This window comes from Myxine glutinosa, chromosome 3 (genome assembly GCF_964187855.1).
Source record: "Myxine glutinosa chromosome 3, kmMyxGlut1.1, whole genome shotgun sequence".
Lineage (NCBI taxonomy): Eukaryota > Metazoa > Chordata > Myxini > Myxiniformes > Myxinidae > Myxine > Myxine glutinosa.
The window spans coordinates 69484652-69508558 of NC_136263.1; the positions used below are offsets into that span (position 1 = coordinate 69484652).

General features: G+C 48.7%; 1 protein-coding gene and 1 pseudogene across 10 annotated transcripts in view; one reads left to right on the forward strand and one right to left on the reverse strand.

Annotated features, from left to right (window-relative positions):
* Window positions 1-23907, reverse strand: part of LOC144891325 (transcription elongation regulator 1-like) — a 573096-nt gene that overhangs the window by 119697 nt on the left and 429492 nt on the right. The gene's annotated exons all lie outside the window — the stretch shown is intronic.
* LOC137424212 (uncharacterized) overlaps window positions 1-23907 on the forward strand; it is a 101753-nt pseudogene that overhangs the window by 43510 nt on the left and 34336 nt on the right. The window contains exons 5-6 of the transcript XR_013622701.1: window positions 494-688; window positions 8426-8536. The product of XR_013622701.1 is annotated as an uncharacterized LOC137424212 (transcript). The remainder of the gene's footprint in view (window positions 1-493; window positions 689-8425; window positions 8537-23907) is intronic.

The following is a 23907-nucleotide window of genomic DNA, read 5'->3' on the forward strand; positions in this document are numbered from 1 at the left end:
GTCAAATCCCCCCTCCCTCATGGACCCCATGAATGAGCACAGATTTTGATGTGGTCAATACACCTTTGTTAGGCATCAGATATAAGCTTATGGCCAAGATTCATCAAAATTGTGTGTGTTGTTTCAGAGATGAGAGCAAATACCTATAATACTGCCAGGAACCGATCCTCCCTTTTTCCATTGAAACAATGCCCCCACATTTGCGTTTCCGACTTTTGTGGCATTTTCCATGAATGTATCCCCCGTAAATGTCGGTGTCCAACTGTACAATTACAGTATTGTCTTAAGAGGCTGCAACATGTATAATTTATTTTTGGGGATGTCACAGGGTGTGCATGTGTATGTCGTGAAAGTTTAAAGTGCTGTGACTGATTAAAGCAGAGTATAAGGCCTCAAGTACAGAGGTACTTCACATGCAGGTACTGTGTGGGATTAAGGTACTCGGAGAGGAGCAAACATCAGGAAGAGTGGTATGTTTGTTGCCTCTCTCAAGGTTCACGCACCATGGACCCTCAAGTTGGCTGTTGGAAGGATTCCTGTCATGTGCGGCCGGAATCGGAACAGCCAACTGTGCTTGGCTGTGGAATGAAGGTTGAGGAGGTGGAAGGATTTTCCGAGATTCTGCAGATAAAAATAGAGGATGTGAACTCGTTTGGCATGGAAGAGGAGCAGAGCGACCTGCCAAATGGTGAGTTGTGTGATCTGCCTCACTTCTGATGGGATCTGTGTTTTAGTGGCCTTTTTTTGTATACTTGATAGAGGCTCGTAGAAGACCAAGAGCAGAATGGAAGGGAATAAAATGGCAAGAGGAAACAACAATAGCAGAGCATAAGTGAGAGTGAAATGAAGGGTGGGAGAGAAGGACATGGGTTGAACAAGCTGCACACAAGTTGAAGGAAACGCAATAAGAAGAGGAAGGAGAAAGTGGGGATGAAGCACAAAGGTAACAAACCAACCACCAAACAATGAAAAGAGGTGAGATGAGAAATGAAAAGAAGTGAAAAAGAAAGAGGTGAAAAGAGGTGATGAGAGGAGGGAAATCACAATGACCTGGCAAAAGGGAGTGCTTTGGAATGGGGTCACTTGGGGTAGAAAATATCATGGTTGGATGGAGAATGATCGGAGATTGTGATGAATGGCTGTCTTGAAGATTTGGAGGGAAGAATGAGATTGAAGAGAATGTGGAAGTTGTTTCCACAGGTGGTAAAAATGAATAATGAGGGAGCAATTAAGCAGTTTTTCTGGATTTTGGGAGTTTTACCAGAATGGAGTTGCTGGTGGGCATGTTCCCTGCAGAATTGCAGAAACCAATGAGGTGGGGGAGGGCAAAGCATGGAAAGAGCAGACCAGAAAGGAGACATGATATGAAAGAGACAACACCAACTTGTCTGTGAAGTGAATGTGATCGGCTCATTGACTCAACTTCATCGCGGGAGATTCCAACTATATTGAGGCCTTGGATTTTACACCGTCCAGCTCAGGAAGGTGTGAGGCAGGGATGCCAGCCCATTGGGGAGAGCAGCACGACATCAAGCTCTCAATGAAGGCCTTGTTTTGGATAACAGTTCAGGTGTGTTAAGGAAGCACTTAGCACAACTGAGGATGCCCACTCTGGCTTTGAAAGCCAACTGGCTATGGAGGCCAACTCAGCATTGTGGTTCCCCAAGAAAGATCGTAGCTGATAGTGAAACCTAAAAGTTTCAATGATTGAACTACTTTTTGGATTGTTAAGAAAGGAGATGGGTTTGTCAGATGGTCTTTTTGGACAGAGAGAATGAGAGTGTGAGATTTGTCAGAATGGAAAGACATATTCCAAGTAGTTGAGTTGCTTCTGATTATATCAAGGTCTGAAGATAGGGAAGAGGCTGCTGCGTGTCTCTCTGAAGAATGAGGGATGTCATGGCAGAGGGTGGAGTCATCAGCAAAGATATGAAGAGGATTTTCCAAAGAGTCAGAGATATTGTTGATAAAGAATGGGAATGGGCCCAGCACACTGCATTTTGTCAATCCAGCCTTGACAGGGAGAGGGGATCAAATGATTTCATTCAGAGGCACGTGTTTGCTCGGAGAGTGGAGGAAGTTAGTTAGTCATGTGTGGAGGTGGCCTTCGATGCCATATGCAGAGAGATTGCGGAGCAAGGTGGGGTGCCAGACAGGATAGAAAGCTCGAGATCTGGCTCGAGAGATGTCCCTGATCTAATAGTGGCATTGAGAGTCTCCATTGGTTGTTGGGACAGCAGAAGGAAAATGTTCACATCAGAGTGATCGGGTTTGAATCTGAAATTTTAAACGACTTGCTGTGTATTCTTAGCCGTGTTTCTGTCCTCCAGCACAAGGAAATTCCCCTCGTGTGGCCAAGTATGTGCAATGATATGGCCGAGAGGTGAAATTATTAAAACCATTGCATTGTGGTGGATTATTCATGCATTGTTCGCATTCGCCTCCGCTCGGTGTCTTGGGAGATAATTATTCTCCAGCAGTCACATGTCGCCCGTTTGTGAGTCTGAGTCCATTACAATTCACATGTATTAAAAGCCAATTCATATCTCTTGTCATTGGAGGAAACAACCATTCGGCTCTCACCTCATCATTCGTCCCCAGCTGTGACTTGGACTAGATTAGTCAACATGCGGTCCTTTGAGTTAAAGACGGTTGAATAAAGCAACAAAGAAAAGCAATGCAACACAAAAAGCTGTGATCGGGTAAGAACCATCTATGTAAAAATCAACATAAAAAATTTAATGAGGCCTTTGCCATTTCAAGCTCGACCTGAGTTCTTGCACAGCTGCAGGCATTTCAAAGTAGCACAAATCTGAAAACCCCAACGCTACAAACCCACATCGGCCGCTGTTCATCACTTATTGGTGAATCATCAACAATAGCTTAAACGGAATGGAAAGCTGTTCTGTGGAGGAACTCAGGACCGTCAATGTTTGGTTCATGTGCAACACTTGGCTCTTGGTTTGCAGCGTTGTTGGAAGCCTGGCTTAGCTGCTGATGCAGGTTAGAGCAGGAATTGGAAAAAAATTATTCGGGGTTCCGGGGTCAACTCGCCCACTCTCCATATGAAAGACAACAACAACAACAACAACAACAACAACAGGCATTTTAAGGCCATTTACCCTGCTAGAGCGGGGGTTAGCCTTGCGGTCCCCATGACAATCCTCTCCATTTTGCCCTATTTTCTGCATCTCCCCTTGTTAACCCCCTTGCCCGCATTTCTTCTTCCACCATCTTTAGCCAAGTCTTTCTCGGTCTTCCCGGTCCTCTACTTCCTTCTACATTCATTTCCATCACTCTTCTCAACCAGTCACTTTCATCCTTCCTCAACACATGACCAAACCATCTCAACCTGTTCCTCTTCACAGCATCAATCACTGGCTCTTTTCCCATCATCTTTCGCAATTCATCATTTGTCTTCCTCTCTCTCAACGATACTCCCCACATCCACCGAACCATTCGCATTTCCACCCTTTCCAGCCTTCGTTGTTGCTCTGCGTTCATTACCCATGTCTCGCTCTCATAAATCACAACATTTCTCACACATACAGCATCTCTCCTTGTTAAACCCCCTTGCCCGCATTTCTTCTTCCACCATCTTTAGCCAAGTCTTTCTCAGTCTTCCCCATCCTCTACTTCCTTCTACATTCATTTCCGTCACTTTCATCCTTCCTCAACACATGACCAAACCATCTCAACCTGTTCCTCTTCACAGCATCAATCACAGGCTCTATTCCCATCATCTTTCGCAATTCATCATTTGTCTTCCTCTCTCTCAACAATACTCCGCACATCCACCGAACCATTCGCATTTCCACCGTTTCCAGCCTTCATTGTTGCTCTATGTTCATTACCCATGTCTCGCTCCCATAAATCATAACACTTCTCACACATACAGCATACACCTTTCCCTTCAGCTTCAACGACATTCCCCTCCTCATCAGCACGCCACTCAGTTCCCGAAACTTCTTTCATGCACATCTCACTCCAGCAACCGTTGCCGAGTCTGATCCACCTTTTCCATTCAGCATGTCTCCGAGGTAGCAAAATGTTTTCACACCTGCCAGCTTCACGCCGCCTCGAAGATCCAACTCAACATTTCCTCCATCTGCAGTTCCCTCTGTGCACACCTTACATTTGAATGTACCTGCCACACTGGTTAATGACCCTCTCAGACCACTACATTTTTGATGAACCCACTCAGCGCACATTGTACATTGAATGGAGTTCACTCCGACACCCTTCCTGCACACAGCACATGGCCACTTCCCAGTTCTTTCCACCTCACCACATGCTTTACCACTTGCCATCACCTTTGTCTTTCCGATATTCACCTTCAGACCTTTTGTCTCCATACGTTCCTTCCACTTGTTCATCTTTTCCTTCAGTCCATCCATACTTTCCGCAAACACCACCAGATCATCTGCATACAACAACTCCCACGGTAAACCCTCCTTTACGTTCTGAGCCAGCACCTCCATCACAGCTACAAATAGCAGTGGACTTAGTACCGACCCCTGATGCACTCCCACCTTCACCTCAAACTCACCACTGTTCCCATCCTTGGTCCTTACAGCTGTGCGCGCTCTTTTGTACATTGCCATCACTACTCTGATCAACCATACCTCCCCTCCTAACTTCCTCAATGCCCATGTCAATACTTCATGTGGAACCCTATCGAATGCTTTCTCCAGATCAACAAACCCAAGAAACAACTTCTTCCTCTTCTCCATGTACTTCTCCAGCAACTGCCTCACAATAAAAAGTGCGTCTGTCGTTCCTCTTCCTGGCATAAATCCAAACTGCATTTCGTCGATGTTCACTTTCTTCCTTATCCTCCTCTCCAACACCTCTTCCAATACCTTCGTTCCATTCTCCAATAACTTTATCGCTCGGTACGAGCCACACTCCAGAGGGTCACCTTTCCCCTTGTATAGGGGGACGAGGGTTCTCAGTTCCCAATCCACTGGAATGCGGCCTTGTTTCACCACCAGATTACAGATCTCTGTCATTCTCTTCACTCCTTAACTTCCTGCTGCCTTCAACATATCTCCCACAACTCCCGTCGGCCCTCCCGCTTTTCTACTCTTCATTGCTTTTATCGCTTCCTCAACTTCCTTCTCAGTTATCTTCTCTGCCGGTCCGAAAACTGGGTCACTCTCTATGTTGCCATCCCATTCATTCTCTGTATTCAACAGCATTTCCGTATATCTTCTCCATCTTCCTTTAATTCCATCTGGGTCCACAACGATTTGTCCCACTTCATCCTTCAAGCAACTCACCCCCATCACATCACACCTCTCTTTCGCTATCTGCGTTGCAATCCTGAATACCGCTCTCTGACCCTTTTCCGAATCCAAGCGTTCTCCGAACATTTTCCTCCATGCCTCCTGCGCCTTTGCTACCTCTTTCTTTGCAGCGTTCTTGGCTGCCTTATAACTTTCATGCTCTGCTTTTTCTGCTCCCGTACCCTTCGCCTTCTGCCCCTCCTTGAACTTCTTCCTCTTCTCGTCAATCCTCTTTCCAACTTCACCATCCCACCACCGTGTTTCCGAGTGCCTCGGTGGTCCTTTTGTCCATCCACATATCTCAACAACGGCTCCCAACAGACTATCTTTCATTGACATCCAACCACTTTCAAGCTCAACCACATCATCCTCTACCCTACTCAGCCTCTCTTTTAATGCCTCCCTTACTGTCACCTCTTTCAACCTCCACACCTTCATTCTCGGTTGGTACTTCACCCGCCGAGCTCCCCTCGCACCTTTCACCCTTATGTCACAAACAACCAAGTGGTGCTGTAAAACAGCCTCCTCCCCCGGGATCACCTTTGTGTCCCGTAGGTACCCCCTATCTCGCCTACGCACCATCAGGTAGTCAACGGTTGTCGTCGACCCACCTGACATATATGTAACAAGCTTATTATCCTCTTTCTGGAACTGAGTATTACAAATCAACAAATCAGCTCCATCAGCAAACTCCAAAATCCTTTCACCTTCTCCATTTCTCACACCATATCCGTACCCCCCATGAACTCCCTCAAAACTGTCCATACTCCTTCCCACATGTCCATTTAGGTCTCCTTCTACCACAACAACTTCCGCATCTTTCACGTTTTTCATCAGCTTCTCTATCACACACCAGAACGTGTCCCTCTCTTCATCACTCCAACCAACCTGCGGAGCATATCCTGAGATGACGTTCACCAAGAGCTTTCCAATCATCATTTTCACCATCATCAACCTATCACTCACTCCAGTCACACTCACCACACTGTCTACAAACTCCTCAGAAAACAGGACACGAACACCATTCACGCCCTCCAGGCACCCTTGCCGCACAAACTTGTATTTCTGTCCCTGCCTCCCCTTCACCATTCTCGCACCACTTCCCTTCCATCTCGTCTCTTGCACACAACATATGTCCACTCTTCTTCTGACCAATACTTCCACCACTTCTCCTGATCTCCCTGTCATTGTCCCTACATTCCATGTCCCAAACCTCAGAAACCGATCTCCACTTCGGGCTGTACCCTTCCCATATGTAGTTGTAATTGTCATGGTTCTCTTTTTGAGGCAATGTTTCTATGGCTGGATGCCCTTTCTGACGCCAACCCTCTTAGTCGACATGCAGGGATACGGTGTACCTATTCTAAACCAGGGTACACACCGGGAATATGAAAGACAACGTACAGTATAATCCCCAATGTCCACCAACTAATGCTAGCAGATGGGACACTCAATTTAGTATTAATCCGTGGGATGGTGCACACATTGATTAATTCAGTGTATGCGATAAAACCAGGATAGTGGTTAAAAGTGCGTCGAGATTTGAACTCGGGCAAGGTAGCTCAAAGACGTGTGTACATACTTCGAAGGTATCTTGCCAGTCCAGACCTTCAATACAATTAATCATCAACACATGATTTTTCCAAACCACTCCTGAGCTTTTCTCCACTTCCTGACTTTTGTTTATCCTTTCCACTCTCCTTATCCGATGGTCACATGTCATGGCTTTGGCCTCTTCATTCCATTCTATGCATTTGTCAATCTGTTAACCTGCCATTTAGTTTTACATGAGGGTTCTTTCGAGACCAAAAAAAAATTAACCAGTCACATGTTAGATTGCAATTGTTTGTAATTTGACAAAAAAAAACAGTGGTGAAGAAAAGCTTGTCTTTCGCCTTCCTTACATTTTTCTTACCTCCTCTATTTTTTGGGTTGTGATTTTGGGTGGTGGTATAATTCTTTCTGAAGTTGTGGTTGGGTAGGAAGCATCTCATAACATCAAGTGTTACGTGTTCCCTCCCCAAACTCCGGTTACGGTGCCCCTCACAGTCTCGAGATGGAGCGTGGCAGAAAGATTTGTTATTTTGAGTGTTCTAATAAACCATAGTAAAACCACACCAATACAATTGTTGAAAAAAATAAGTAATTGTATTAAGAACTCTCACATACACAATAATAACACTCTTAAAGAAAGTACAATGAAAATATCACTTGCATCAAATGAACAATACACATGATGATACCAGCATTCCCCAATGCTCTCCAAGCAATAAACTCACGATGCGCCAAACGTGAATGGAATGTAACACTCCCAAAGTCCATGCACAAATCAATCCCCACGTGGGGTGGAGGTTGAAGTCATGCAAAACGACGAGAACAGGCAGGTATCGGCACGGTGGCGGACGAGGAGTTACGAGGTGAGAGGTTGATATGGAAATCAACAGCAATCAACATAATGATGTCGATATGGGAATCCCAAAGACCAAACACGATGCACCAAGTGGATGGCCTCTTCGAGGACAAAATGGCAGATCGGCCTGTAATGGAGGCTCTTGCTTTCCCGCCAACAATAACTCACGCTTGGTAATAAAACCTGAGACGCAGGTTTAATTGCAATCGCAATATAGGACAATGTCGCGGGCAATCCCTTTCAAGGGAAGCCTCAACTCTTTCGCGACCAACATCAAAAAAATCCACTCGCAGCCTCGATGCGACTTTACGGCTGTATCTCTCATGGCCGTCTCCTCCTCTCTCCTCTCTTCTCTTCCGGTTTCTTTGCCGCGTTTTCCTTTTTCCTTCACAAACATTTATTTTTTACCTTTTACTGAAGTCATCTCCATTTCACACAAAAATCTTAACAATATTACCTGAAACTAAAAATCCTACAAGTATATAATAACAACAAAGGCGGAAGTGACTAATCCGTAACACAAGGCAGTTTGTACAAAACATAATGCATTGATATCGCAATGTTTTGATACTATATTCCCGCAGGGAAACGTTTTATTTCTTCTCTTCAAGGAAGACCTCAGATTATTGATTTTAATGCAATATTTATTTCTTTATTTTAAGAGTGTGGAACCGGCTGTGCATGTGACACAACACTGCCTGCATTTAATAAAAGTTACTTTTTCCAGATTTATTTGTGAAAGTCGAAGTGAAAACTGAGCACGACATTGATGTCCACCTGGATCGGCCAGAACCAAATGATGCTGAAGCTTCTTTCTTCAAGAACCATCCCCATGAAGGTTTCTTTCAATGTCTATAGATTTTGATTTGGACAGTTTGATGATGAAAAAGATATAGACTCTGTTGTGAAGAAGAAAAAAAACACGACATTATGATTTAAGTGCTTTAAGAAATAACCACGATGGTAGATCAATTTCTCAAACATCAATTATTCCTTTAATCTTTAGGTAAGATATTTTAAACAACAATAATATACCTTGTTGTATCCTGTTATCATAGATTTGTACTATCGTCAATTCTGATTGAGCTTTAATTGCACACCTTTTATTGATCTCTCGTCTTTCTCAAAAAGTTTCTAAAATGTCTTTTTTCTGAGAGTCTAAAGTCAAAGGTCTGAAGGGTTTGAATGGTCTAAAATTTAAGGCTTGTGAAGGTCCAAAGCATCTAATGGGTCTCGAGGTTTAAAGGGTCGAAAGTAAAAGGTCTGTAAATGCCAAAGGTATCTTAAAGGTCTCATAGGTACGTTCCAATAGACAATAGTACGTAATTAAGGTACACTAATGTGAAATGTTGGGTAACAACATGGTGCCTGTTGTTAAGTTTGCCAAACTCTTGTATTTTTTGGCACTGAGTCAACCCACCTGGTGTTATTCAACGGTACAACGGGGGCTCAAACTCAAGACCTCAAGATCCTAAACCAGCCACCTTAACCATTAAGCCAACATGAGGCTTATAATGATAATGGTACAAAATGATAATTATAATGGTACATAATGATTATTTTTATTATTATTGATTCAAATATTTATTTTTTTTGTGATAGACAGTACCAGTGTGAGCCCACAGACATATCGATATCAGAAAAATTCAATACCAACGGACACTAGATCATGATGATGACACCAATTGTCCTGAATGATAACGATAATGATAATGGTGCATCATGATAATACCACATAATTATAATGGTAATGGTCCATAATGATGATACCAATGATAATGGTTTTAATGATTATGATAATGGCCAGTAATTATCATAATATTACTATAATTCACCAAATGTCTATCTGTCCGTTTGAAGGTACCGCAAAAACGGCTCAACCGATCGCAACGATATTTTGGGTGGGTATTCCTGGGACCCCTGAGAGTAAAATAGGCTATATTGTTTTCCCAATTTTCCAGTTTTTCCAAACACGATGGAATAATATTTACCGATATGAACAGTGATGTGGCTTTTGTTGAAATTCTACAAATACTGTTTATTCTACATACCAGGAGAGAGTAGATTGACTCCTGACAAACTCTTACTACATAAACGTGCAGCTCCGAAGTAACATGGCAGCGTGTGCAAAGCGACTGAGAAACAGGTGTAGCGGCCGCTTCCGTGTTACAGATTTGGCGCGCACTCTTCATGCATAAACGTGCGACTGAGAAAGACGTGCAGCGGCCGCTTCCGTTTTGCAGAATGGAGGAAATGTTGAGTTGAATCTTGGAGACGGCGTGAAGCTGGAAGGTGTGAAAACATTTTGTTACTGAGGAGACATGCTGAATGGAGCAGGTGGATCAGACTCGGCAACGGTTGCCAGAGTGAGATGTGCATGGAAGAAGTTTTGGGAACTGAGTGGCGTGCTGACGAGGAGGGGAGTGTCGTTGAAGCTGAAGGGAAAGGTGCATGCTGCATGTGTGAGAAGTGTTGTGATTTATGGGAGCGAGACATGGGTAATGAACGAAGAGCAGCAACGAAGGCTGGAAAGGGTGGAAATGCGAATGGTTCGGTGGATGTGTGGAGTATCGTTGAGAGAGAGGAAGACAAATGATGAATTGCGAAAGATGATGGGAATAGAGCCTGTGATGGATGCTGTGAAGAGCTCTTTCACGAGCCTCGATCTTGCATTCCAAAAAATATATATATATATATATATACAGTTTGAGATGGTATGGTCATGTGTTGAGGAAGGATGAAAGTGACTGGTTGAGAAGAGTGATGGAAATGAATGTAGAAGGAAGTGGAGGACGGGGAAGACCGAGAAAGACTTGGCTAAAGATGGTCGAAGATGAAATGCAGCAAGGGGGTGAACAAGGGGAGATGCATAAAATAGGGCAAAATGGAGAAGATTGTCATGGGGACCGCAAGGCTAACCCCCGTTCTTGCAGGGAAAATGGCCTTAAAGTGTGTGTGTGTGTGTGTGTGTGTGTTTGCGTGCTGAGCTCAACCAGTGGAGGTGGTTGGCGTTCTCCTTGGGAATGGCGCCGTCCCAGGCTGTTGGCGGGAGCGACCGCACGTCCTTGGCACGGCCACGCTATCCAGGCTCCACCGTCCGTCGCGAGAGGCAGGCGGGCAGCTTGTCTCCCAGCTGCTTCGATGAGAGCCCGCTCTTCGCTCATCAAAGGAACACCGTCAGCAAGAGTCGAGGGCAGAGGTAAACAAGAGGGCAAGAGGTTGAGGTAGAGGAATCACCGGGTCAGTAGGGATCGAGGTCCGGCCACGCAGGGATCCAAAACGAGAGAGAGACAAAATGCCGGCCAGCCGTGGTTTTTACGTCGGGCCCTCACATCCTTGGTGCCTCGCCTCCAGTCCCTGCCGGCCAACACCACAGGCTCTCCACCATACGCCGCACCGCTTCTCCCTCATGCCATCAGTCGGTGGCCAATCAGTCTGTCACTTCCTTCTACCAATCAACGGGTCGTTCCTTGCTCTGCCCTTGGCCAAGCACAAGTTCTTCCTTACGTTCTTCCCTGGCAAATCACAAGCCTTTCATTGGTCAACTCCCACCCAATAGCGAGTCCTTCTGGGCGTGGCTCTCGGCCTGCCTGAGCAATGTGTGTTGCTGTACAAGTTGGAGCTGTAGCTGACCATGGTTCCATCGGCAGTGCTCCGAACTGGCTTCTTGTATGTTTTATTGTGGGGTGGGGGTTTAATTAGTATGTGTGGTGCTAATGGGCCTGCCTTGTGTCTGTTGGTGTCGTGCCATAAGGGACAATGGATAAATCACAAGGTCCCACACACTTATTGCAATTAGCATAATTAGCATAATTATGCAATTAGCATAATCCCTACGACAATTAGCACAAGGGTCATCCTTTGTATAACCACGGAGATACACTTACGCGAACAAACTGCCGAAACAAACTTATTTACATGTGGGGTTCACCATCACGATCATCGGAGCACAATACCTATACAGATCTACCTGACTATATATCACTCTACCACACCGACATAACAATATGTATGTACTGTTACGGTTTTGCCGCGACCCTCGTTCCCTTACCAAGGGGAGATTAAGCCCCGTGTTCTCCTTGGGTCGTCGCAACCGCGAGACTCGAGTCGCCACTTCCGGTCGGACGCGGGACAGGGTTTCGGGACAATGTTCGCACGTACCTATGTACCCGCGCCGAGGCGGAGCGGGGATCAAGTCTCGCACGAACCACGCGTAATTTGAGTGCACCCGAGCGGATGGCGCACCACGTGGTCTGTGCAGTTAACTTGTATTGGAACTCGATTTGAGCGATATAATTCGTACCACGCTCAGTCAATGATGGAAGGGACAAAAGCGGTAGAATCAAAGAAATAACAGGTTTAATTATTATTTACAATGATCGGTAGAAGAACAGAGACACAGGGCAGATCTTATACAGTCGTAACTTATCTACCCAGACAATGGGCCCATTCACACTCACAGGGGGATGAAGGAAGGAATGTTCATGTGCTGAACACGCCGGCTTTGTCGTTAAGGAACAGCTCACCCGGCGTGGCCCTCCGCCGGTCACAGCACTTCCCTCGACGAAGGCAGGCAGGCAGGCGGGAGGGATCCTCACAGCGCGTATCTCGAACAAAGGCAGGCAGGTAGGCGGGAAAATATACGCGCGTCTCTGTAGCCCGACACGGCTGTCCTTCACAGCGCGATTTATACAACGGCGCGCTTTCACTCTCTTAACTCAACGGAGGATCTGACTCAAACTCAACTTGTAACTCAATTCAACAACGCGCACTCTCAGGACTCCAACTTGGTTCAGTGCACCTCTCCTCAGAACTCTTAACCTGTTCAGCGCACCTCTCCTCAGAACTGAGGTGGGGGCTTCGGGCACAGGGTTATATTGCCACGCCCTGGCCTGCCTCGAATGTTCCAAACCACGCCTTTTGCCGCAGTGCTAAGCCACTCCCCTCGAGCCCTGATTGGCGGCTCGTGCTTACCGGTCACTCCCACTTCTCCTGTCCCACCTTCCTTCGGCCTGCCTCGACTTGTCAGGCCGGCCTCGTGGTAATTTGCGCCTAAACTCAAAGCATCGAGGCGGCATAAAGCATTGGAAGGAGACCGAACTCTCATTTATTCTACTGAACACAAAACTAAACACAGGAAAGGTTTATGCTTACACTTACAAAGAAATAACTGAGCTTAAACGAGGCTACATGTTGTAGTGTGACTAACTATGAGGGGGAAATTAACCTTTATTTGTAAAAACACAGAACTGCAACACTACCCCCCTCCCTCGTCCCCGAGTCAAAACCAACAAATGAAACGACCGGTTGGAGAATGACATGCAAAATTAACTTTACTTTTACATGTGACATATAGGTGTGGTCCCCCCTAACATTTACTCTAACCCGTGTATGCGACAGTTTTGAAACACTAAATATGTCCCTCCTATTGCGTTGAGTAGCTACCTTTCAGATTCGCACCAACAATTAACCGAAATCCGGAATTTGTCAAACTAAACACATAGCCGGTGGGCAGCATTTTTATATTTACAAGCACAAAAACTTAATTTATTTACAATTCTATGACCCAGGACCTGTCCTTTTTGGAACAGAAGATTGGAGGGGAGAGAAAGCACAGCAAAAACACAACACACTCATAAATCATAACACTTGCTTCTTGCATCTTGCTTCTTGCTTCTTCTGTGTGCATATATCAAACCGGCTAGCCCCCGGACCGGCATACAAGCCATTTTTGATCTTCAGGGCTACCTAAACTTGCACTTCTTCGCATCCCTAGCACACCATGATAAAAATGCACAAAAAATGCGTTTATTTCATTTCTTTGCCAGGCAGGGCCAACCTCATGTGGTCCGACTGCGTGACATTAATTCCACTCAAAACAAGTGGTCCGAAGATGCAAGTTGATTTTGCAGCAAAGTGCTGCACAGCAGAGGTGCAAGGCCACAAAGCTTGTGGTCCATAGTGTGTGTAAGGTGCAGCAAAGTGTTTGTGGCAGTAAAGTGCTGCACAGGTGCAGCAAAGTTACAACAAAGGGATATGGCAGAAAAGTGCTGTGCAGTTCGGCTGCACAGATGTAGCAAGGTGCAGCAAGGATGCTGCACAGATGTAGCAAGGTGCAGCAGGAGGCTGCACGGGTCGCTGGTGCTGCACAGTTGCACCTCCAAAATGGTACTGGGGTGGGGGGAGAGACAAAGCACGACCAGCAAAGCGGAAAGGGCGCAACGGCACACAGAAAAACAAGGTAATGCAATGCGAGGGGCACGGAAGAGCGAGCAGAGCAGGCTCGTCCCTATCCGTCCGTACCCCCCCCCCACCCCCCACCGTAGGCTACACTACCCTAGCCCCCCTTGTATTTACATTTCGTCTCTACATCTTGTCTCCCATATCCCCCTCTAATCCAAATTAGTCTCCCAATCCTTCCCAGGAAAAAAGGAATGGAACAAACACAATGTCACATCACGTCACGATGCGTCTCACAACTCAAACAGTCTACAAAGCCCTGGTGTGGAGTTCGTCCTCCTTGGTGATTGGCTGTGGATGGTGCGAAGGGATTTCTCATCTCCAAACTACACCACTGACATTTACTTTTAACCTACCCGGGGTCGTACCCTGCCAATCAGCCATATTTAAACTATGTGGTTCTAAGAACCCGAATTCCCATTGCCCACTCTGTGATGCTCTTCAAATTTGGGTCTCACTCCCAACGAATTTTCTCTCTGTAAGGGCACAATTTCGGGGCTGGGTCGTGTGGCTCCACTAGCAGGTCTACCTACCTGCGCACCTCCGCCACTGAAGTCGCCACCCGAGCTTACCTGCTCCTGCGACTACCTAACTGGGGAAGGCCCCTCCTGGCACTTTACCCCCTGATGCCCACCTTGGCATTGGGCAACCCGGGTCCTTCCCTTGGATCCTCGGGCCCCACTCACAACTACTCTAACCGGCTCCCAGAGCCTACCTGCGGCCTCACCTGGCCGACAAACTACCAGTGACGGAGTGCCCCAATAACCATACGCACCCATTAAACCACACGCCCAGCCATTCCACATACTCATGCACCCAACAAAACACTACTTGCTACTACCCGCACCACATGTGTCAATATCCATACAAATTTTGCCTATGCCCTCTACCTGGCTTTACACTACCCACCCCGGGCGTCCGTGAATGGGTTCCATCTCCCCCCCATTCACTCTTTCGCACCATGCATTCCACACCTTTTATTCCACACCAAGCATTCCACACCATGCATTCCACACTACTTATCTCGCACACCACTAAGGTCTCACACCACTACTTCCACACACCAAATATCTTGCACACCTTTTGTGCTCACACACCTTTTTCCATACACCTCAACGCACCATTCCTCTTTTCTCAATTCAATTTCTCACACACACAGCATCATCGAGCTAACTGGTTTTCCCCTAAAACTCGTGCTTCCCTGTTGTCCCTTTAAACTATGCACTCCCTCTGCGTTATCATCCATCTAACCTCTCTGCGTCCCCTCTATAATAGTACAGTGTCACTACTTAAATGTCAGTCTCTGCAGTCTTCTAATTCCCTATCGTTATCCTAGCCCTCCCTCGGCTAGCTTGGGTGCCCCATGGAGGTAACCATTGCTGGCACCCCCATGTGCCTGTCACTGCCATCCCCCTAAACTAATGCTCATGGGCCCTGTCCGTGTGAGGAATGGTTAAACTACCATTCCTCCACGTAGGGTACACTACTCTCATCTGGCCGCTACACTTGAGCCTCTCCATGTGGATGTACTTTGTCATGGCTCGGCCTCGACGGGCCAAGCGATCCATTCGGGTGGTTTGTCTCCTGTATGTTGGGTCCGTCCGGCATTTTCGATCCAGGGGAGGAGGTATGGATGGGCCGAGGTTCAGGGCTCCATCCCTGCGCGGGGCCTCGCGGTCCCACGCACGATGACCCAACCGGCCACGGTCGGAGCACTGCACCTGCCAAGGTGCGTGGCTCCGAAATCTCCTACCTCCCCTTGAACCTCGCCGTTCGCCTTTGCCGCCACGGCACAGCACCAACCATACAGTGCGGGCCGGCACGAATCACCGCCGCGGCACCGATCCCAGCCGGTCCCTGCTTGCTGCACACCACTCACCGGGGGCTCACGTCTGCTATCCGTCCCGCTAAACGCTACCCCGGTCGGTGTCGATGCTTGAGCCGCGTCCTCACTACTCGCGACCCACTCCGCACTCGCACACCCAGGCGTCCCCGTGCCTTCCATACTCTCCGTTACTGCACACTCTCCTTCCACATTCTCTGGTGTGCATTCTCTCTCACACTCCGTACTCGTACCTGCACACCTAGGCGCACTCACGCCTTTCACACACTTCGTTACACACTTTTCCCGCACAGTCTGGTGTGCATTCTCCCTCATACTCCTTACTCGTACTCTCTGGTGCACACCACCCAGGCGCACTCGCACCTTTCACGTACCCCATCATCGCACACTTTTCTGTTACACACTCCGTAACACCCCAGGGTGTGCACTCCTGCACACACTCTGCAACACGCTCTGGTGTGCACTCCTGCACACACTCTGTAACACACTCTCCCGTTACACACTCCGTAACACACTCTTCTCTGGCACACTGCGGCGCACACTTTTCCGTTACACTCTCCCGTTACACACTCCTTTTCCACACTCTCGGATGTGCACTCCTCCTTCGCACACTCAATCATTGCACACTCTGGCGCACACTTTTCTCTCTCACACCTCGGCGCACACTCTCTCTCGTACCGCGCACCAGTCGCCCTCATACACCGTACAATGGACCTTCTGCGACCGCCCGGGTCTCGTCTATGTCCCAAGCGTGCCAAAAACCCGTTCGCGCCATTATTTCTCACCTCGGGGTCCTCCTTCCCCGACTTCTTCGCCAGCACCTGTAAACCTTTATTGGGGTTAGCAAGCACGGCATCACGGTGTGAATACGAACTTTGTGTGCATTCCATTACCTTCTCCCGTGATTTGTTCTCTGAATCTACCGTCTCTTCGGCCCCAATTATTTCTTCAATTCCCATTGTTCCTTTTTCTACCTCGACAATCGTCGGCGCCCATAAAATTTATTTTTCCGATTCAGTGGTCGTCGGCTCTTCTATACCAGGTGTCGAGATTTTCATAGCCCCAGTCAACTTAGTTGTGCTCCGCTTTACCCCGCTCTCCACGCGTTCCCCACATCGCTTCACTTCGTCGCGTACCACCGCAACCTTCCCGCTCAACCCGCGCCTAATGTCCTCCCCCACCTTTTCCATATCCCTCTTTGATGCTGCTTTCAATTTTTCCATATCACATCTGGATTCCTTTATTTCGTTTTCCAACCCTTTTAACCCATATTTCATTTCTTTGGTGGATTTGTCACTCATCCTTTTCGTGGATGCCATGAGTTGAATTATGAGTGAGTACAGGTCTGAAACCGCTGGCACCGCGGGCTCGGCTCTCGCCGCCACGTGCGAGGCGCCGCCATTTTCCTCGCCAGCTACCTCCCCCTCTTCGGCTTCCTCCATTACCAACTGTCTCTCCTGGTCCTGAGTCATCAATTTTTCCTTATCATCTACCCCCACCGGTATTCGACCGCCCTGGCTAGCCATGGTACGAATACAATTTTTGGATTTAACAACTAAATTTCGTCCGCTCGTAATTTCGAGTGCGTGAAGCGCACTCCAGGTCCAATCCCACTCCCGGACAGCAAAAGTTACGGTTTTGCCGAGACCCTCGTTCCCTTACCAAGGGGAAAGTAAGCCCCTTGTTTTCCTTGGGTCGTCGCAACCGCGAGACTCGAGTCGCCACTTCCGGTCGAACGTGGGACAGGGTTTCGGGACAATGTTCGCATGTACCAAAGTACCCGCGCCGCCGCGGAAGCAGGGATCAAGTCTCGCACGAACCACGCGTAATTTGAGTGCACCCGAGCGGATGGCGCACCACGTGGTCCGTGCAGTTATCTTGTATTGGAACCCGATTAGAGCGATATAATTCGTACCACGCTCAGTCAATGATGGAAGGGACAAAAGCGGTAGAATCAAAGAAATAACAGGTTTAATTATTATTTACAATGATCGGTAGAAGAACAGAGACACAGGGCAGATCTTATACAGTCTTAACTTATCTTCTCAGACAATGGGCCCATTCACACACAGGGGGATGAAGGAAGGAATGTTCATGTGCTGAATGCGCCGGCTTTGTCGTTCAGGAACAGCTCACCCGGCGTGGCCCTCTGCCGGTCACAGCACGTCCCTCGCCGAAGGCAGTCAGGCGGGAGGGATCCTCGCAGCGCGTATCTCGAACAAAGGCAGGCAGGCAGGCGGGAAAATATACGCGCGTCTCTGTAGCCCGACACGGCTGTCCTTCACAGCGCGATTTATACAACGGCGCGCTTTCACTCTCGTAACTCAACGGAGGATCTGACTCGAGCTCAACAGAGCACTCAACTTGTAACTCAATTCAACAGCGCGCACTCTCAGGACTCCAACTTGGTTCAGCGCACCTCTCCTCAGAACTCTTAACTTGTTCAGTGCACCTCTGCTCAGAACTGAGGTGGGGGCTTCGGGCAGAGGGTTATATTGCCACGCCCTGGCCTGCCTCGAATGTTCCAAACCACACCTTTTGCCGCAGTGCTAAGCCACTCCCCTCGAGCCCTGATTGGCGGCTCGTGCTTACCGGTCACTCCCCACTCCTTCTGTCCCACTTTCCTTTGGCCTGGATCGATTTGGCAGGCCGGCCTCGTGGTAATTTGCGCCAAAAACCAAAGCATCGAGGCGGCATAAGCATTGGAAGGAGACCGAACTCATTATTCTACTCAACGCAAAACTAAACATAGGAAAGGTCTACGCTTACACTTACTAAGAAATAACTGAGCTTAAACGAGGCTACATGTTGTAGTGTGACTAACTATGAGGGGAAATTAACCTTTATTTGTAAAAACACAAAACCGCAACACTACCCCCCTCGCTCGTCAGACTCATCCCCGAGTCTAAACCAACAAATGAAACGACCGGTGAGAGAATGACATGCAAAATTAACTTTACTTTTACATGCGACATATAGGTGTGGTTCCCCCTAACATTTACTCTGACCCGTGTATGCGACAGTTTTACAACACTAAATATGTCCCTCCTATTGCGTTGAGTAGCTACCTATCAGAATCGCACCCACAACTAACCGAATATCCGGAATTCGTCAAACTAAGCACATAGCCGGTGGGCAGCATTTTTATATTTACAAGCACGAAAACTTAATTTATTTACAATTATATGACCCAGGACCTGTCCTTTTTGGAAGAGAAGATTGGAGGGGAGAGAAAGCACAGCAAAACCAAAACACACTCAAAATCCACGACATTTGCTGCTTGCTTCTTGCATCTTCTGTGTGCATATATCAAACCGGCTAGCCCCCGGACCGGCATCCAGGCCATTTTTAATCTTCAGGGCTACCTAAACTTTCAAATCTTCTCATCCCTAGCACACCATAATAAAAATGCACAAAAAATGCTTTTATTTCATTTCATTGCCAGGCAGGGCCAACCTCATGTGGTCCGACTGCGTGACATTAATGCCACTCAAAACAAGTGGTCCGAAGATGCAAGGTGATCCTGCAGCAGGGTGCTGCACAGCAGAGGTGCAAGGCCACAAAGCTTGTGGGCCATAGGTGTAATAATGTGCAGCAAAGGGTTTGTGGCAGCAAAGTGCTGCACAGGTGCAGCAAAGTTACAACAAAAGGATATGGCAGCAAAGTGCTGCGCCGTTCGGCTGCACAGGTGTGGCGAGGTGCCGCAGAAGGATACGGCAGCAAAGTGCTGCGCAGTTCGGCTGCACAGATGTAGCAATGTGCAGAAGGGATGCTGCGCAGGTCGATGGTGCTGCACAGTTCCACCTCCAAAATGGTCCTGGGGTGGGGGAAGAGACAAAGCACGACCAGCAAAGCGGAAAGGGTGCAACGGCACACAGAAAAACAAGGTAATGCAATGCGAGGGGCACGGAAGAGCTAGCAGAGCAGGCTCGTCCCTAGCCGTCCGTACCCCCCACCGTCGGCTTACACTACCCTAGCCCTCCTTGTATTTACAATTCGTCCCTACGTCTCGTCTCCCATCTCCCCCTCTAATCCAAATTCGTCTCCCAATCCCTCCCAGGAAGGAAGGAATGGAACAAACACAATGTCTCATTACGTCATGATGCGTCTTACTATTCAAACAGCTCACAGAGCTCTGGTGTGGAGCTTCGTCCTCCTTGGTGATTGGCTGTGGATGGTGCGAAGGGATTTCTCATCTCCTAACTACACTACTGACATTTACTTTTTAAACTACCCGGGGTCGTACCTTGCCAATCTGCCTCTTTAAACTATGTGGTTCTAAAAACCCGAATTCCCATTGGCCACCCTGTGGTGCTCTCGAAATTGGGGTCTCACTCCCAACGAATTTTCTCTCTGTAAGGGCACAATTTCGGGGCTGGGTCGTGTAGGTCCACTGGCAGGTCTACCTACCTGCGCACCTCCGCCACTGAAGTCGCCACCCGAGCTTACCTGCTCCTGCGACTACCTAACTGGGGAAGGCCCCTCCTGGCACTTTACCCCCTGATGCCCACCTTGGCATTGGGCAACCCGGGTCCTTCCCTTGGATCCTCGGGCCCCACTCACAACCACGCTAACTGGCTCCCAGAGCCTACCTGCGGCCTCACCTGGCCGACAAACTACCAGTGGCGGAGTGCCCCAATAACCATACGCACCAATTAAGCCACACGCCCAGCCATTCCACATACTCATGCACCCAACAAAAACACTACTTTCTACTACCTGCACCACAGGTGTCAATATCCATACAAACTTTGCCTAAGCCCTCTACCTGGCTTTACACTACCCACCCCGGGCGTCCGTGAATGGGTTCCATCTCCCCCCATTCACTCCTCGCACCATGCATTCCACTCCTTTTATTCCACACGAAGCATTCCACACTTTTACTTTCACACCATTTATCTCGCACACACACCACTTCTCTTGCACACCTTTTGTGCTCACACACCTTTTTCCATACACTTCAACACAATTCCATTTATTTTCCACACACAATTCCACAAACACACAGCATCATCTATCTAACTGCTTCCCCTAAAACTCGTGCTTCCCTGTCGTCCCGTTACAATATGCACTCCCTTCGTCATTTTCAGCCACCTAAACTACCTACGTCCCCACTACAGTACAGGTGTCACTACTTAAATCTTATGTCCCTGCAGTCTTCTAGTTCCCTATCATCCTAGCCCTCCCTCGGCTAGCTTGGGTGCCCCATGGAGGTATAACCATTGCTGGCACCCCCATGTGCCTGTCACTGCCATCCCCCTAAACTAATGCTCATGGGCCCTGGCCGTGTGAGGAATGGTGACACCACCATTCCTCCACGTCGGGTACACTACTCTCATCCGTCCGCTACACTTGAGCCTCTCCATGTGGATGTACTTTGTCATGGCTCGACCTCGCAGGGCCGAGCGATCCATTCGGGTGGTTGGTCTCCTGTATGTTGGGTCCGCCCGGCATTTTCGATCCAGGGGAGGAGGTATGGATGGGCCAAGGTGCAGGGCCCCATCCCTGCACGGGGCCTCGCGGTCCCACGCACGATAACCCCAACCGCCCACGGTCGGAGCACTGCACCCGCCAAGGTGCGCGGCTCCGAAATCTCCTACCTCCCCTTGAACCTCGCCGATTGCCTTTGCCGCCACGGCACGGCACCATCCATACAGTGCGGGGGCCGGCACGAATCGTGCACGCCGGTCCTTGTGAAACCGCCGCGGCATCGATCCCCGCCGGTCCCTGCTGCACACAACTCACCGGGGGCTCGCGTCCACTATCCGTCCCGCTAAACGCTACCCCGGTCTGTGTCGATGCTTGAGCCGCGTCCTCACACCTCGCGACCCACTCCGCACTCGCACACCCAGGCATCCCCGCGCCTCCCACACACTCCGTTACTGCACTCTCCTGTGCACACCCTTCTCTTACACACTCAGGTGCACACCACCCAGGCACACTCGTACCTTCCACAAACTCCGTTACACACTCTTCCCACACACAATCTGGTGTGCATTCTCCCTCACACTCTGTAACATGCCCGGGTGTGCACTCCTGCACACACTCTGCAACATGCTCTGGTGTGCACTCCACACACTCTGTAACACACTCTCCCGTTACACACTCCTTTTCCACACTCTCGGATGTGCACTCCTCCTTCGCACACTCAATCATCGCACACTGTGGCACACACTTTTCTCTCTCACACCTCGGTGCACACACCCTCATACACCGTACAATGGACCTTCTGCGACCGCCCGGGTCTCGTCTCTGTCCCAAGCGCGTCAAAAACCCGTTCGCGCCAAACACATTCGCACCATTATTTCTCACCTCGGGGTCCTCCTTCCCCGGCTTCTCCGCCAGCACCTGTAAACCTTTATTGGGGTTAGCTCTCATTTCTCGGGTGGATTTGTCACCTTGGTCGTCAATCTTTTTCTCTTGGATGTCCATTTTCCCATTTATTTTATTTATGTCGTTCTTTTGGGCGTCCATTTTCGCATTCAGTTGGATTAGGAGCAATTCAATGTTATAAAAGACTCGCACAGCGGGCTCGGCTGCCACGTGCGAGGCGCCGCCATTTTCTTCGCTGGCTACCGCCCCCTCTTCGGCTTCCTCCACTACCAACTGTCTCTCCTGCAGGTCCTGAGTTATCCATTCCTCCTCTTCATCTATGCCCACCGGCATTCGACCGCCTTGGCCAGCCATGGTACGAATACAATTTTGGATTTCAGTACTAAATTTCGGTCGCTCGTAATTTTGAGTGCGTGAAGCGCACTCCAGGTCCAATCCCACTCCCGGACACCAAATGTTACGGTTTTGCTGAGACCCTTGTTCCCTTACCAAGGGGAGATTAAGCCCGTTGTTCTCTTTGGGTCTTCGAAACCGCGAGACTCGAGTCGCCACTTCCAGTCGGACGCGGGACGGGGTTTCAGGACGATGTTCGCACGTACCTAAGTACCCGCGCCGCCGCGGAAGCGGGGATCAAGTCTCGCACGAACCACGCGTAATTTGAGTGCACCCGAGCGGATTGCGTACCACGTGGTCCGTGCAGTTACCTTGGTATTGGAACCCGATTTGAGCGGTTTTATTCGTACCACGCTTAGTCAATGATGGAAAAGACGAGACGGTCGAATAAAGGAAGAACACAGGTTTAATTGCTATTCACACAAGTATGTACAATGATCGGTAGAAGCTCAGAGACACAGTGCAGTCTTATACAGTCTTAAGTTTAATCCCAGACACGGGCCCGATCACACTCACGGGGGAATGAAGGTAGGATGATGTTCACTCGCTCTGAACGTGCCGACTTGGTCGTCCAGGAACAGCTCCGCCCGGCATGGCTCTCCCTGGTCACAGCACGTCCGTCGATGAAGAGGCGATGGGAGGGATCCTTGCAGCGCGTCTCGTCCAGCAGGCGATGGGAGGGATCCTTGCAGCGCGTCTCTCGAACAAAGGGCACAGCAGGCAGGCGGGAGGGAAAGGTACGCGTCTCTCGCCCGGCTTGGCGGTTCCACAGCGCGATTAATTACCGGCGCGCTCTCACTCGCGTAACCCAATAGAGGTTCTGCCTCAAGTTCAACCGAGCGTTTAATCTGTAAGAGCGCTTATAGCTTGGTTCATGCGCATCTTCTCTCAGAACTCGTAACTTGCTCAACACTCACAGAACCCTCAGAACTCCGAACTTGTTCAAGTGCCTCCCTCCTCAGAACTGTGGCTGGAGCTTCGCGCAACGGGTTATATGACCAACCCCCTTAGCTCTCTCGAATGTTCTAACCATGCCTTGTGACGCAGTGCCGCAGCCACTCCCTTCGAGCCCTGATTGGCGGCTCGCGCTTACCGTCAGCTTCTCCTCCGCCCTCCTTCGGTCTTGCCTCGATTTGCCAGGCCTGCCTCGTATTAATTTGTGCCAAAAAGCCAAAGGCGGCATAAGGAGGCGTAAGGCGGCATAAGGCAAGAAAGGACCTAATTCTCATTATTCTACTCAACGCAAAACTAACACAGGAAAAGGACTATGCTTACACATACTAAGAAATAACTGAACTATCGTGAGGCTACATGTTGTAGTGTAACTAAACTATGAGGGGGAAATTAACCTTTATTGTACAAACTCAAAACTGCAACAATATATTTTTCCTCTTTTTCCA